This window comes from Octodon degus, unplaced genomic scaffold (genome assembly GCF_000260255.1).
Source record: "Octodon degus isolate 3935 unplaced genomic scaffold, OctDeg1.0 scaffold00110, whole genome shotgun sequence".
NCBI classification, from domain to species: Eukaryota; Metazoa; Chordata; class Mammalia; order Rodentia; family Octodontidae; genus Octodon; species Octodon degus.
The window spans coordinates 7,101,930-7,114,307 of NW_004524686.1; the positions used below are offsets into that span (position 1 = coordinate 7,101,930).

The window sequence follows — 12,378 nt, forward strand, 5'->3', positions numbered from 1 at the left end:
GCAAATGGGAACCCAGTCTGGGCAACTTGGTTACTTAGTGAGATCCTACTTCAAAAGGAAAATGTTGGGTACATACCCCAGTGAACCCCAAATCCCAGAAAAATGGGAAAATAATTAAAAATTGTATTATGTATCTATTATGACATGATTGACTGAGGCTCTAGTTCATATATATTTCAAAATCCCGAGGAGGGAGGATTGACAATGTCCTGGTGTTAGTATGTGAAGGTTTTGTCTGGCTGGAAAAGCAGCAAGAAGCTAGCACAGTAATCTAGAAAGGCTGAGACTGGGATAAGAATGAAGAGGGATGATGTGTAAGAACTCAAAACCACTCTTTGAGGGTTGATCTCCTTGAAGAGCTAGAGCTGGGCTTCATTCCAGTAATAACATGCATGTTACATGGATATCTCACGTAATTAATGATGAGAGAAGAATCAAGAATCATGACCTTCATGTTTCTGGAATTCTGTCTCGTTTATAGCCCTTGTCAACTGTCTAATTGGGTACTATCGTTATTTCTCTCTTCATCTCCTTTCCTTTATCTTTTACATTTCCCTCTGGGATTTCAGACTGATTTTCAGTAGCGAGTCATAATGATTCTTTTGAGTTTCATAGCAGCTCCTTGATAAATTCTGGTTGAATGACTGGACTACTATTATGTAGGTACATTCTTATGCAGCAGGTGCATTTCCTGATTAGGTTCAGATTAGCACCTCTCTTCTACAGCTCAATGCTGGGAATACATTTTCAAATGAGGATGACATATTAACCAAAAGTGGATCTGAAATCTTAGAGTGAAGGAATATCATGGTACCCCCATGTTGGACTGAGCATTCAAAATTCAGGTGTTCTCGCCTACTTTTTGATTGTCTTGTCTTTCTTTACAGTGGCAAGAAGTTACTTATGTGATTTATATCAATATTTCCATCTGTAAAGTGTAGATGATGATTGTAGATCCTGTCTTAGGTTTTAGGGGTGTTGTTTTAAAAAGATAATCACTTTGAAGCACTTAGTGTTTATAACACACTTTTCCCTCTAGAATTTCAGGTGGTTGTTATGGGGGGAGGGGAGGGTAGAGCATGGGAATCCCCAAAGAGCTCCCCAGAGATATTGTGAATTTATCTCACACTTAAGTGCAATGGGGAGTTAATCCCCATGTGTACAGTCAGTCACCTCTGTCCAGGGACTGCATCTGTTCACCCTGGGACAGGAACTCCACCTTGTATAGTCCCATGGAGCAGAGTTTGCTCTTCTTTCAGGATCGCTCAGTGTAAAAGTCTAAACCATAACTTATAAAGAAGCAAAGCCTAGTAAAATGGAAATGTATGGGGATCAGTAATGCTGTTGATGAAGGCTAGATTTTCTGGAGAACATTTGAAAGGCACAGTGACTTGGAACCATTGCACTGGGGATAGGAGTCATCTGCACAGGAGAACTGAAAGGCAGTAGTATGTAAGGGTTTTAAAGAGAAATCTTTTTTAAAAAATTAATTTTACTGAGAAACAATAGCAATGAGACAGTTTCAAAACTGATTACTAGCACAGTTTCAATAATTAATAAATTGCATTTGTTGTCTTCTTAGTGGTTATTCATAGTACAAGATGCAGACATGATATCCTGTCCACAAACACTATTGGTACAAATCTTTCTATTCATTGAATTAGGAGAAAATAGCTGTATATCTATTCTAACTATTTTGATTATACAGATACAAAATGGTCATTCATTTCTACCCCCCTTTTTCATTGTTTAGTTTTGTCAGAGATCGGTATTCCATTGCCATTTAAATATTGTAGGTGCATGAATTCAGCAAAATAAGCCAATATAGTCCAGTAGTCCATAATAGTAGTGGGTTTTCTGTAGGACTGGCAATGTCAGAAGTTGGTGACTTGAGTCTTTTATAACTCAGCATATTAATATGGCTTTTTTTTTAGACTTCGTTTTTATACTTTTCTGCTGGATGGTTAAGACCAAGATAAAGCAAGACTATATAACAAGAAATGTAGCTTTTGTATCTGACAAGGTCAGTCAAATCCCCTCAGAGTTTATCCTGAAGTCCTGTACCACAGTTGGTAGATCCTTTGTCATTGTCAGCCATGTGAATAAGTCATGGCCATTGCTTGACCAATTTGCTCTCTGTGAAAGCCTGAGAGAATGTTTTCTCTCCATGTGACTCTCCTTAGGCACACTCTCTATGGTGGATCACTTTCCTCTGTGGCCTCATAATCTCCTTGATCAGTAAATTTGGGATACATCTGAGTTACAGGATGTTACAGTACAGCTTCTCCTATGTCCTGAGTCCTCACTGACCTTGAAAGGCTAGGGCCAAAATGTTGGCTGTCCTTGCAGCCAACCTTTTATGATGCACAACAATCCAAAGGAATGCAAACCTCTAATTAGTGAGTTTTTTTTATGAATTTCATGATTTGTTATAATGAAGAAATTAAATTCTTTAAAATTTTTCTCACTGTTTTTGAAAATCATTACTATGGGAGTGGCTGGACAGTGTTCAGCACATTCTGTGCCCATATGTAGCTGAAGGTTGGCCCTGTGAAATTTATGAATGCTGAATTGTTGGGATGGATTTAAGAATTTCCTGTAATGCAAAACAAAGTTATTGCCAGTACTTCTTAGGACCAATTCATATGCTAGAACCAGCTGGTTGCATTCTCCCAATAAAATGCCCTCCTATATATTTTTTTCTGAGAATGAAAACAGTTATGTTAAATCAGAAATGTGTAAGCAAATTAGAAATGAAAGGGGTTGTTCATCATGAAGTAACACGTGTTACATGAAAAGAAATTATTTCAATTTTGAAAGCAAGGATTTTGCATTTGACATTCATTCAAGAAATACAATATTTCCTGAACATCTGGAAAGTTCCAGGGAGTGATCTAAATGTAATGATATATCAGGTAATAAAATAAAAGCCTCTACCTTCCTGAGCTTGTGTGTGTGTGTGTGTGTGTGTGTGTGTGTGTGTGTTTAAAAGAATATAAAATAAACAAAATATACCTGTAAGAAGGTATGTTATATGTTGGCAAGTTCTATAGAAAAACTTATGCGTTAACAAGTACTTTATAAGGGCTGGCAAGACAACTCAGTAGACTAAGCACCACCTTAGGGAAGCGCAGGGATAGAGGCTCAATTCCCAGCACCACATGCTGAGCCGACCACAAAGAGCCCCTCTGGTGGGCATGGTGGTGCACGCTTGTAAGCCTAGCACTGGGAACACTGAAAACAGGAGTCCAAGCTGTGCAATGAGACCCTATACCAAATATATATATGTAAAAAACCCAAACAAAAAAGTAGTTTATAGGGGAAAGTCAGTCTTGAGAGAAGAGAGAAGAGAGAAGAGACACAGAGACAGAGACAGAGACAGAGACAGAGACAGAGACACACCAGGTAATTGGTTGTGGTTTTCATTCTGTTGTCAGGGACTGACTCACTGCAAAGTTAAAATTAAGTAAAACTTTGAGAGGCAACCACACAAATATCTAAGGGAAGAGAATTGCCAAATTTTGCATGCCTGGGGAAAAGTGCCCCCCAATAAAAAAATGGATGGCGCAGAAGTCCGACAGTTTTTTTTGTTAAGCAAGAGTGAATTCCTTCCTTCTACATCTCCATATGAAATATGCAAGGCAGAATTTCAAATGTAGTCCCAACTTATTTGAATCTTAAAAATGCATGAACAGGCTGTATAGCTCAGCAGACTAAGCGCTTGCTTAGGTAAGCGCAGGGGCCAGGGTTCAATCCCTGGCACCGCATGCCACTCTGGCCCTGCCCCCAGCTGCATTGAGCTGTCAATGGAGTCCAGGCCTGGTGGTGCACACCTGTAATCCCAGCACTAGGGAGGCAGAAATCAGGAGGATCACTACGAGTCTGAGCTGCATAGTGAGACCCTGCACAAAAAAATGAAAAATGCATGAACAGCATTATTTCACTGCATGTTTGACATTTCTGTACATGCATACGGATAACATTTACAAGTACTATTGCTTTGCACCCATGGATATACCTGCTTTCACATTGAAACTACTTGCTGATTTGCAAGTGTAAGCGTGCCAGATTTTCATTTATGCAAAAGAAAGCATGAGCTATTCTGATATCTTGGAAGAATGATCATCTCCCTGGCACAGAAGTTGAACTTGAACTACTTTAAGCCACTGGACTCTGGAAGCTAGGAGGAAGCATTTGCTAGATGGCTTGGCCTTGCCTGAGTACTTGCAAGATGCACACTATTGAGTATGTGAGTAAAAGTTACGGAGAACGAACGGTTCTTCTTAAACATTTGTGAAAGATTTGCATTGGGACTAGTAAGTGCATCATCTTTCTACCTCCTTCAACCCCACTGTGCATAAGTCTCACTGCTTCCAGATAGATAAGGTGGAGTACTCTCAAAAATCCTGGAAGGGTAGAGCTGGTCCTTTGGTGGCAAGGTTACAAACTCTAAGTAAAATATTACTGCTTCAGCCTTCTTTGGACAAGGTCTAGATGTGTGGTAGTCCCTTGGCTTGTTGCTTGCTGATTGGGTACAAATAGAGTACAGGCGTGGAGCCATGCTGGCACAAATAGCTGTTGAGGTGGAGGCGGGGCTGCAAATTTGCCTTTGTATCTTTTGTCTTCAGTTAAATGGCTGATTCTTATATGAAGATTTGGATGAGGCTGTGTAGGGGAGGAGCAAACTATATATATATATATATTTGTGGGAAATGTGCAAGAACTGGGTTCCCTTCAGTGAGCCTTTAAAAAGTTTTTTTAACCAAGAATGCAATTAAGAACCCAGTGGAAAGAAAGGATCAAAGCCTAACTCGGGCAGCAGCAACACAAGATTTCTAGCTTATGGTCAAGTGGAAGCGGCTTATATGCTAAGCTAGACAAAGGCATGTATGTGGACTTGCCAAGAACTAGGAATATATCAGAGGTCAGATAAGAAACAGTCCAGATATGATCAGTGCTTGGCACAAGGTGTGTACTCTGTAAATAATTATTTCAGTGTATTTAAGGGAAGAAAGCTTGGAGTCGTTTAGCTTTGCATTTTGGTGATAACCACCATCTTGCCCAGCAGGTGATTCTAGCTTGCATTGCAAAGCCTGCCCCATAAAGTCCTGCAAACAGTCTTTACCCTCCCTGGATCTCAGCTTTTTGGCCTCTACAATGACAACAGTATTATTCAGGACCTACTATGCTTATTGGAGACTAGCACAACATATGATTTGCAAAAGCACTTGGTGTAGCTCCATTCAGATATATGTACTTGGATTAATGAACAGACTTTCTTCTAGAAGGTATTTTCTGTTGAAAGATTGTTCAGCCATCCAAAGAACATACAGTCCTTTATCAAAAAATTCCCCCTAAATTAGGATTAAACACATTTCAGATGATGTTCTTGGCTTCTAATCTCCTGTAGCCCAGATGATGTTCATTTTGACACTTTCCTCACCCTACGCTAAAGACACATGTGGGCACTTTATTTTTGACAAATAAAAGATAATGTACTATGAAAGTGATAGGCCCAAATCAGCAGGAGAGCTTGCATTTCTCCTGCCCAGCTGTCACTCAGCGACAGAAATATTACAGAACATTTAATAGTTTACTACGTAAGATAGAACAATATGTAATTTGAAAAGAAGCAGCCTTGTGACACTTCAATTTATTTAACATGAATACTGATGCTCCTCCTGAAGTCCAAAGATTGAAAGTGCTTCCCAAAAGACAATTGAAACTATTCAGGAAATGTCTTCCAGTGTCCTTAGTGCTTAATTTTGTCCCTGTCATGTTTAAAGGAGAGTACCCTGAGACTATTCACTAAAGCCGCTCTTCCTATGAGTACCTTCAGCATCCATAATAAAGAGAAAGTGTAGTATAGTGAGGAGATTAGGATCATAGTTTGTACCTTAGCTTTCCCTTTGGTAAAATGGGAATATCAATAGTGCCTACCTGAATGGGTTACTCTGTGGATTAAATCAGTTAATGGATATGATAATTAAAATGATGACAGACATACAGTAAGCACTATATGAATGCTTACTAATTATTATGTTTATTATTATTATTTTATAAGCCCTTATTGTGGAGACTATTGGCTTGGAGCCTCTCTTTCTCAAGTAATAGTCTGCACAAAGTCTAGGTTCTGTTAGAAAGGAAAGAGGGTGGCAAGGCAGTTCTTGTCAGTAAAGAAATAATTATGACTTCCACAAAGTGTGTTCCTCGTCTCATTCACCTGAAAGTACCCCCCAGTCCTTTAAAGGTTGAGTTTGATTATCAGATCTCCTCACTGTTCTTACCCTTCTCCTGAAGCCTAGCGACAATTTGCATTATTATCTTAGCAACTTATTTATAAGTTCCTGCACTTCCTGTACTACATTCTGTTGTCCATTTGTGGGTCTGTCCTTCACTGAAATGTGGAATACTTGAGAGCAGGTATGTGTATGATTCTAATACAGTACCTTGGTAGCTAAGAGACCAGTGGTACCTGTGGAGTGGCCAGCTACAGTTGAGTAGGACATTGCTTCTTCAGGGCTATCCTTCCTTGCGATATTACCTTCTCCCACAGACTAGACTAGAGCTAGCCCCCAATGTCTTCAATTCACCCCCAAGCCAGAGGCCTGGATCCTCTGTGCCAAGGAGCCAGAGAACTGAAGGGAGTGATGTCAGAGGTTGCTAGGACAGAAGAGAAGAGGAGAGACAACTACAGTGGCAGTATATGTCTGTCTTTTGGGGAAGTGGGGCAGAGCTGAGCTAGGAGTATAATGGGTACATCTCTGGCCCACATCCTTCTTTTGTAAGGCCTTCCCTGATGCCCCTAGGCAGACTTAGCTGTCTCCTATGCTTCCTTACAATTTGAGTACCTTGGATAAAAGAGTAGTGATTTGAATGTGTGTATGCTCATCAGTAGAATCTGATCTGATCCATATGAGGACCTGGGCTCTTGAGGTTTTGGTTCTGTGTAGCTCCTTTTGGGTAAATAGTTGTTCAATGAGTGAATGAATTTGGTTGTATTTCTGCTATTACTTATCTATCCAAAATACTACTAAGAAACATTTTATTACATATCAGCTATCTGGTTTTCTTGTTCCAACCTTTAGTAAACCGTGGAACCGTTTTCTCTCTTGTGGAACCTAGTACATAGGAATAGTTTCGTGAATGGCTGTTGAACTGAATGGTGCCTAGAAACAGCACAGATATAGTTACTTCTGTTTGGGGGGTGTATTGGGAGATGACAATCAGGCCAGCAGTCTATAACACAGTAGTCTCTGGGTAATGAGGTCAGTGTGTCAATTTCTACAGTTTAGAAATGATGGGAGGTGGTGAACACCACACAGTTACACAGTCACCAGTTAATCCATACACCTCCTCTTTAACATTGTCTTTATGTGCATTGTAAGGTGAATGTGTGGCCTCTGATAATTACTCATGCACATGATGTAGTGAAATTCCTCACTTAGAAAGTTAAACATATGGTATATATTAGGACTTTTTGTTTGTTTTTTTATATCCAGAAAGAAAAAGAGCTAAGGGGAAAGTGAATTCTAGTATTTCAGAAAACTTGGGTTTTAGGGATTCTGGATAATAGAATTCTTGCTACAAAGACCCCAGTTAGAATAATTTGGGTATGGAATAACCTTAGGGAATGTAAATTCTAGAAGGTCATCGCCTGTCTTGGTGCCCAGCGTGCTGCCAAGCTTTATAAAGAATCTGACAGATTGATAAGGAGTCTTTGTTCCTAAAGAGTTTACATGCAAATTGGTCATCTCACATGGTTATATCTGAAGTGGTGGTGATTGATTTGAGAGGATTTAAAATATAAAGCTGAGCCTGCAGGTTTTGTAGATATAGAAAGTGCTACATGTTAAGGGTGAGGTAAGTCACAGCTAAACCTGTAGGAGAGCTGTAGGTGAGAGGAAAGCAAAGTTCATGTGATGGGACGGCTGGGACAGGAATGGAAAAAAAAAAAGAACATGGTGTATTAGTGACAGGTTTGTCCTGATCTAATCACTCAGTTGACATTTATTTGACCAACTGTTGTGGGCCAGACCCAGTGCCGGATATTATGGACATGGAGATACATAGCACATGGTCTCTGCTCTTGGTGTACTGTGGGGACACACAAGGAGTGCATTTCTTTCCTTGTCAGTCATCAGTGTCTCTCTAAAACATCTGTTACATGTCTAGTTTAGTCCTCACTCTAATTTGGATGCTGGGGACATGGAAATAGATCAGATCAGTCCAACATACTTTCAAAATACAAGTAGACATACATATTAAATCATATGAGCCAGTTGCCATTTCCAAAGTGCCTTTCACATAAGGCTGGTTTTAATTTTCACAGCAGTCCTCTGAGGCTGTTTATATTATTCTACCCAACATAACTGGTGAGATTATGCACCAAGAGTTATGAATGTGGGATTATGTATTTAGGTTATACACTAACACAGGGAAGAGTTAAGCAACTTGGCTTTGATCACACTGCTAAGAAGTAGCTGAGCTGTGAAACACAAACTTAGTTATTCTGTGTTTTTTTTTCTTCATAGTTTGGAATCGTATGACTCCTTGATTTAATAGTGGAAGAGCAGAAATAAAGTTTGAAAACTGATTTTCTTTGGAGAGAGGTGCATTTTTCTCCTAAGGAAATGAAAGAATGATTTCTCTGAATGAGAAAATTGCCATAAAGTCAGGAAAAGTTATTGAAAAGTTTGAAGACATGCAATGGAAGGGTGAACAAAGTACAAAAAGTTTGCTTATGAAACATTTTCTACAACCCATCTGGGTGTATCATTTTACGAGTCCACTATGAGCCACTCAACTTTAATCTTTGATACATTCCAAGTTATTCTCTAGCTCTGACGCACTTGTGGATTCAATCCTTCTCCAGCTGACTGCTGAGCACTGAGGCAGTCTTAATGTTTAGAGAGGACTTTGATTAAAAATGAGAATTTATCTAGTGATAAGAGCCTTCACTGTCAAAACACTTCCCTTAGTGATAGGCCTGTGATTGCTATAATTTGTTTCTTTCTCAACTGACTCATGACAGGTAGCATCACAGAACAGTGGCCTTAAGGGGGCAACCAAATAGCTCAGTGAATTAGAGTACCTTCTTAAGCAGGCACAGGGGCCTGGAGTTTGATCCCCAGGCCTGCTGTGCTGGGCCCGCCCCAGGGTCATGCTGAGACTCAATTGAGACTGGGCATGGTGGCACATGCCTGTAATCCCAGCACTTGAGAGGCTGTAAACAGGAGAATCACTATGAGTCTGATCTACGCAGTGAGACCCTGAACACCCTGTATACCCTGTCCTAAATACAGAAAAATAAATAAATAAGTTAAATAAATAAATAATAAAGTGCTGGGGAGATGGCTCAGTAGGATAAGCGCTTGACTGGCAAACACAAGGATCTGAGTTCAATCCCTGGTTCTGCAAAAAAAAAAAAAATAAATAAATAAATAATAAAGTGACATGTTATGGTTTGTGTGTAGGTGTCCCCTCAAAGCCTCATGCAGTCTTGGGGAAGCCTCTGGAGATTGTGATTGATTATGGTGGGTGTGGATGCTGCACTTGCCCTGGGGCAGGTAATTTGCATTACAATGTAAGTTGGGAGGAGAAGCCAGCTGCTTGAGCTGCTACTACCCCTCCTCGGTGCTCTTGCTCTTTGTCACCACCATGAAAGGTTGCTTTCTGCTATGTGCTGCTCTGCGTTGGACCCAGATGAGTATGGACTGAAGCCTCCAGTAACTGTGAGCTAAATAAACCTTTCCTTCCTTCATTTTGAGTGTTGGGTATTTGTGCCAGCAACGAGAGAAGAGTAACTAAGACACAACCTTAAGTTAAATGTCCCACAAAGTAAAGCTGTTGTTTAAAAGACACTTGTGTGTCTGATCACACACAAGTGTCACTTCTTGATCTTGTTGGTCTGCAACATATAAATGGCTTTTTAGTAATTTTTTTTTTAGGTATTTTGTGTGGTTGGCTTCCTTTCCTTTCTTTTTTTTTTTCTTTCTTTTGCTGCATCAATAATTTTCAGATAACAAAAGTTGTACAGAAGATCTGGAATACTGATGTGGAATTTATTCCCTTATTCTTGTCTGCAATCAGAGGCTAGCATAGAGAGATAAATGGAATGAGTTTCTGACACAGATTGAAAGAAAGAAATTGACTTTGATTATAGACCTCACACCAAAATTGTGATTATAGACCTGACACCCAAATTATGCAGATTGAAACCACATGAAACACATGTTGTGATATTTTTCTAGGCATAGTTCACTTGATTTTTGTTTAAAGCCCTTAGATTTTGTCTTAGTTACTTTCCTCATTGCTGACACAAAATTTTCAGCACTGGTAAGTTAAGGGTGGAAAGGTTGATTTGGCTCACAGTTTGTAGAGGCTTTAGTCTATAATCAGCTGGCTCAAAGGTGGTAGGGTGACATGGCAGGCAGGCATCACAGAGGAGGACTAGTTTATGGCTGGCAGAAAGCTGCAAAGCTACAAGGGATGATGACAGTTCTTTCTATCCCTTGTATCTTGTCCAGGCTACTTGGGATGGGCAGCACTTATACCCTTAACTCTAGTGCCTTTGATCTTAATATGAGTCATGTTTAGCATTATACACTCTAAATCCAGCCACCTCTGAAATAGCCTAACCTATGGCCACATGAAGATTTGAGGAGTAGCTGAAGACAAGCCATAGCCTTCTATCTGTGGCCCTCTAAAGACTCATGTTTATTTCTTTATGAAAAGGCATATTTAGTTTATCTCAAAGAGTTGTCAAAGTCTTAAACAATTTTAATATTATTGAAAAGTTTATGTTTAAAGTTTCTTCTGAGATTTAAGGTAAACTTAGCTGCAAGCAACTGGATAAATGAAAAGAAAATTAAACAATCTACATTTCATGGCACAAGATAGACTTTTATATTTTAAGGTTATAAATGGGGGCAGCAAGGAATGGGAACAAAGCAAGACTAAAATCTATCTTGGAAGACCTTAAATCTCATAGTTTCACTACTAGCATCTCTGGCATTCTGTGGCAAATTGAGAACTCCAAAGGACTTAGGTGGCTCCACCGCCATGGCATTTCCAGTAGTGGTGGCTTCCATGACTTCTCTCTGAGGCTGGCTCTCCTCCCTTTTTGTAGTTTTCCTAGATGTTCTACATTTCTGGCTTTTCTAAAGTTCTGGTGTCTCCACTACCCCTGCACCTTTACTCTCACAGCTTTATACACTTCCCTCTGGGGGTACACTGCCTGGACTCCAGGCCTTCTTCTAAAATCTGTGTGAAAGCCTTCCGGAGCAACTCTTGCATTCCATGTGAGCCTAAATCTAGAACCACATGGATAATGCCAAGGTCCACTACTAACTGAAATGGAAGTCAGGCTTTCTCTCTCTCTCTCTCTCTCTCTCTCTCTCTCTCTCTCTCTCTCTCTCTCTTATGTTTTCTATTATATCTTGTCTAGACTATATAAAGCACATAGCATTCACCCTTAATCCTAGTGGCTTTGATCCTTAATGTTATATCATAAATCAATTTTAATGTTACACAGTGTAGGTCCAGCCACCCCTGTAAAAAGCCCCATTTATGACCACATAAGGCTTTGGAAAACCATTTAAACACAAGCCATAACAGATTTCGAGCTGTCTGTGGAGGTTTGCTGTCTTTCAATATCACATTCTCAGTTTGCCCCTGCCCTCTTTTGAGTTTTTTCATAAAGAGTTTTGAACTTGTAGTGCCACAAACATTCCTTACATGATTTGGTGGTTTGGGTTGCAGGCTTTGGTTAGTGGGATTGTTGGGGTATTAGCATGAAAATATTTGATATCATATTTCTGGTGTTGTTAGACTTGAGTGGGCAGAAATATTGATGTGTGAAGTTCCACATGGTAGTATGGAGTAAGTGATTTCTCTCATCCTTCTCTTCCATTTTCTCTCATTATCCTAAACTCAGTGACCTCAGAGAGTAGCTCAACATTCTTCTTACTAATAGTTGAAAGAACAGAGACGTGGAAAGGGTTAGAGGGAGTAACAAAGTAGAACTTCTAGATATTGCTTGATCTGTAGAACTATCTAATGAAGTAGGGGAGGTAGGCTGTTTTGTTCAAATGCATGGATGAGCCAGTTAAGAGTCAAGGAGATTAAAATGTGGATTCACGGCCCAAGTGATAGTGGCATAGCTGAGATTCAAACTCAGGTCTTTGGTTTCTAGGAGGACATTATGATGTCTCAGAAAAATCATTTCTGTTATGTTGGTCTGTCACAGAAGTACCTCTTATATTATTTTTGATACCACTATTCATTGACACTTGCACACTTTCTTTCTTTCTTTCTTTCTTTCTTTCTTTCTTTCTTTCTTTCTTTCTTTCTTTCTTTCTTTCTTTCTTTCTTTCT

General features: G+C 39.7%; 1 protein-coding gene across 3 annotated transcripts in view; it reads left to right on the top strand.

Annotated features, from left to right (window-relative positions):
• Fgf13 (fibroblast growth factor 13) overlaps positions 1–12,378 on the top strand; it is a 675,218-nt gene that overhangs the window by 51,401 nt on the left and 611,439 nt on the right. The gene's annotated exons all lie outside the window — the stretch shown is intronic.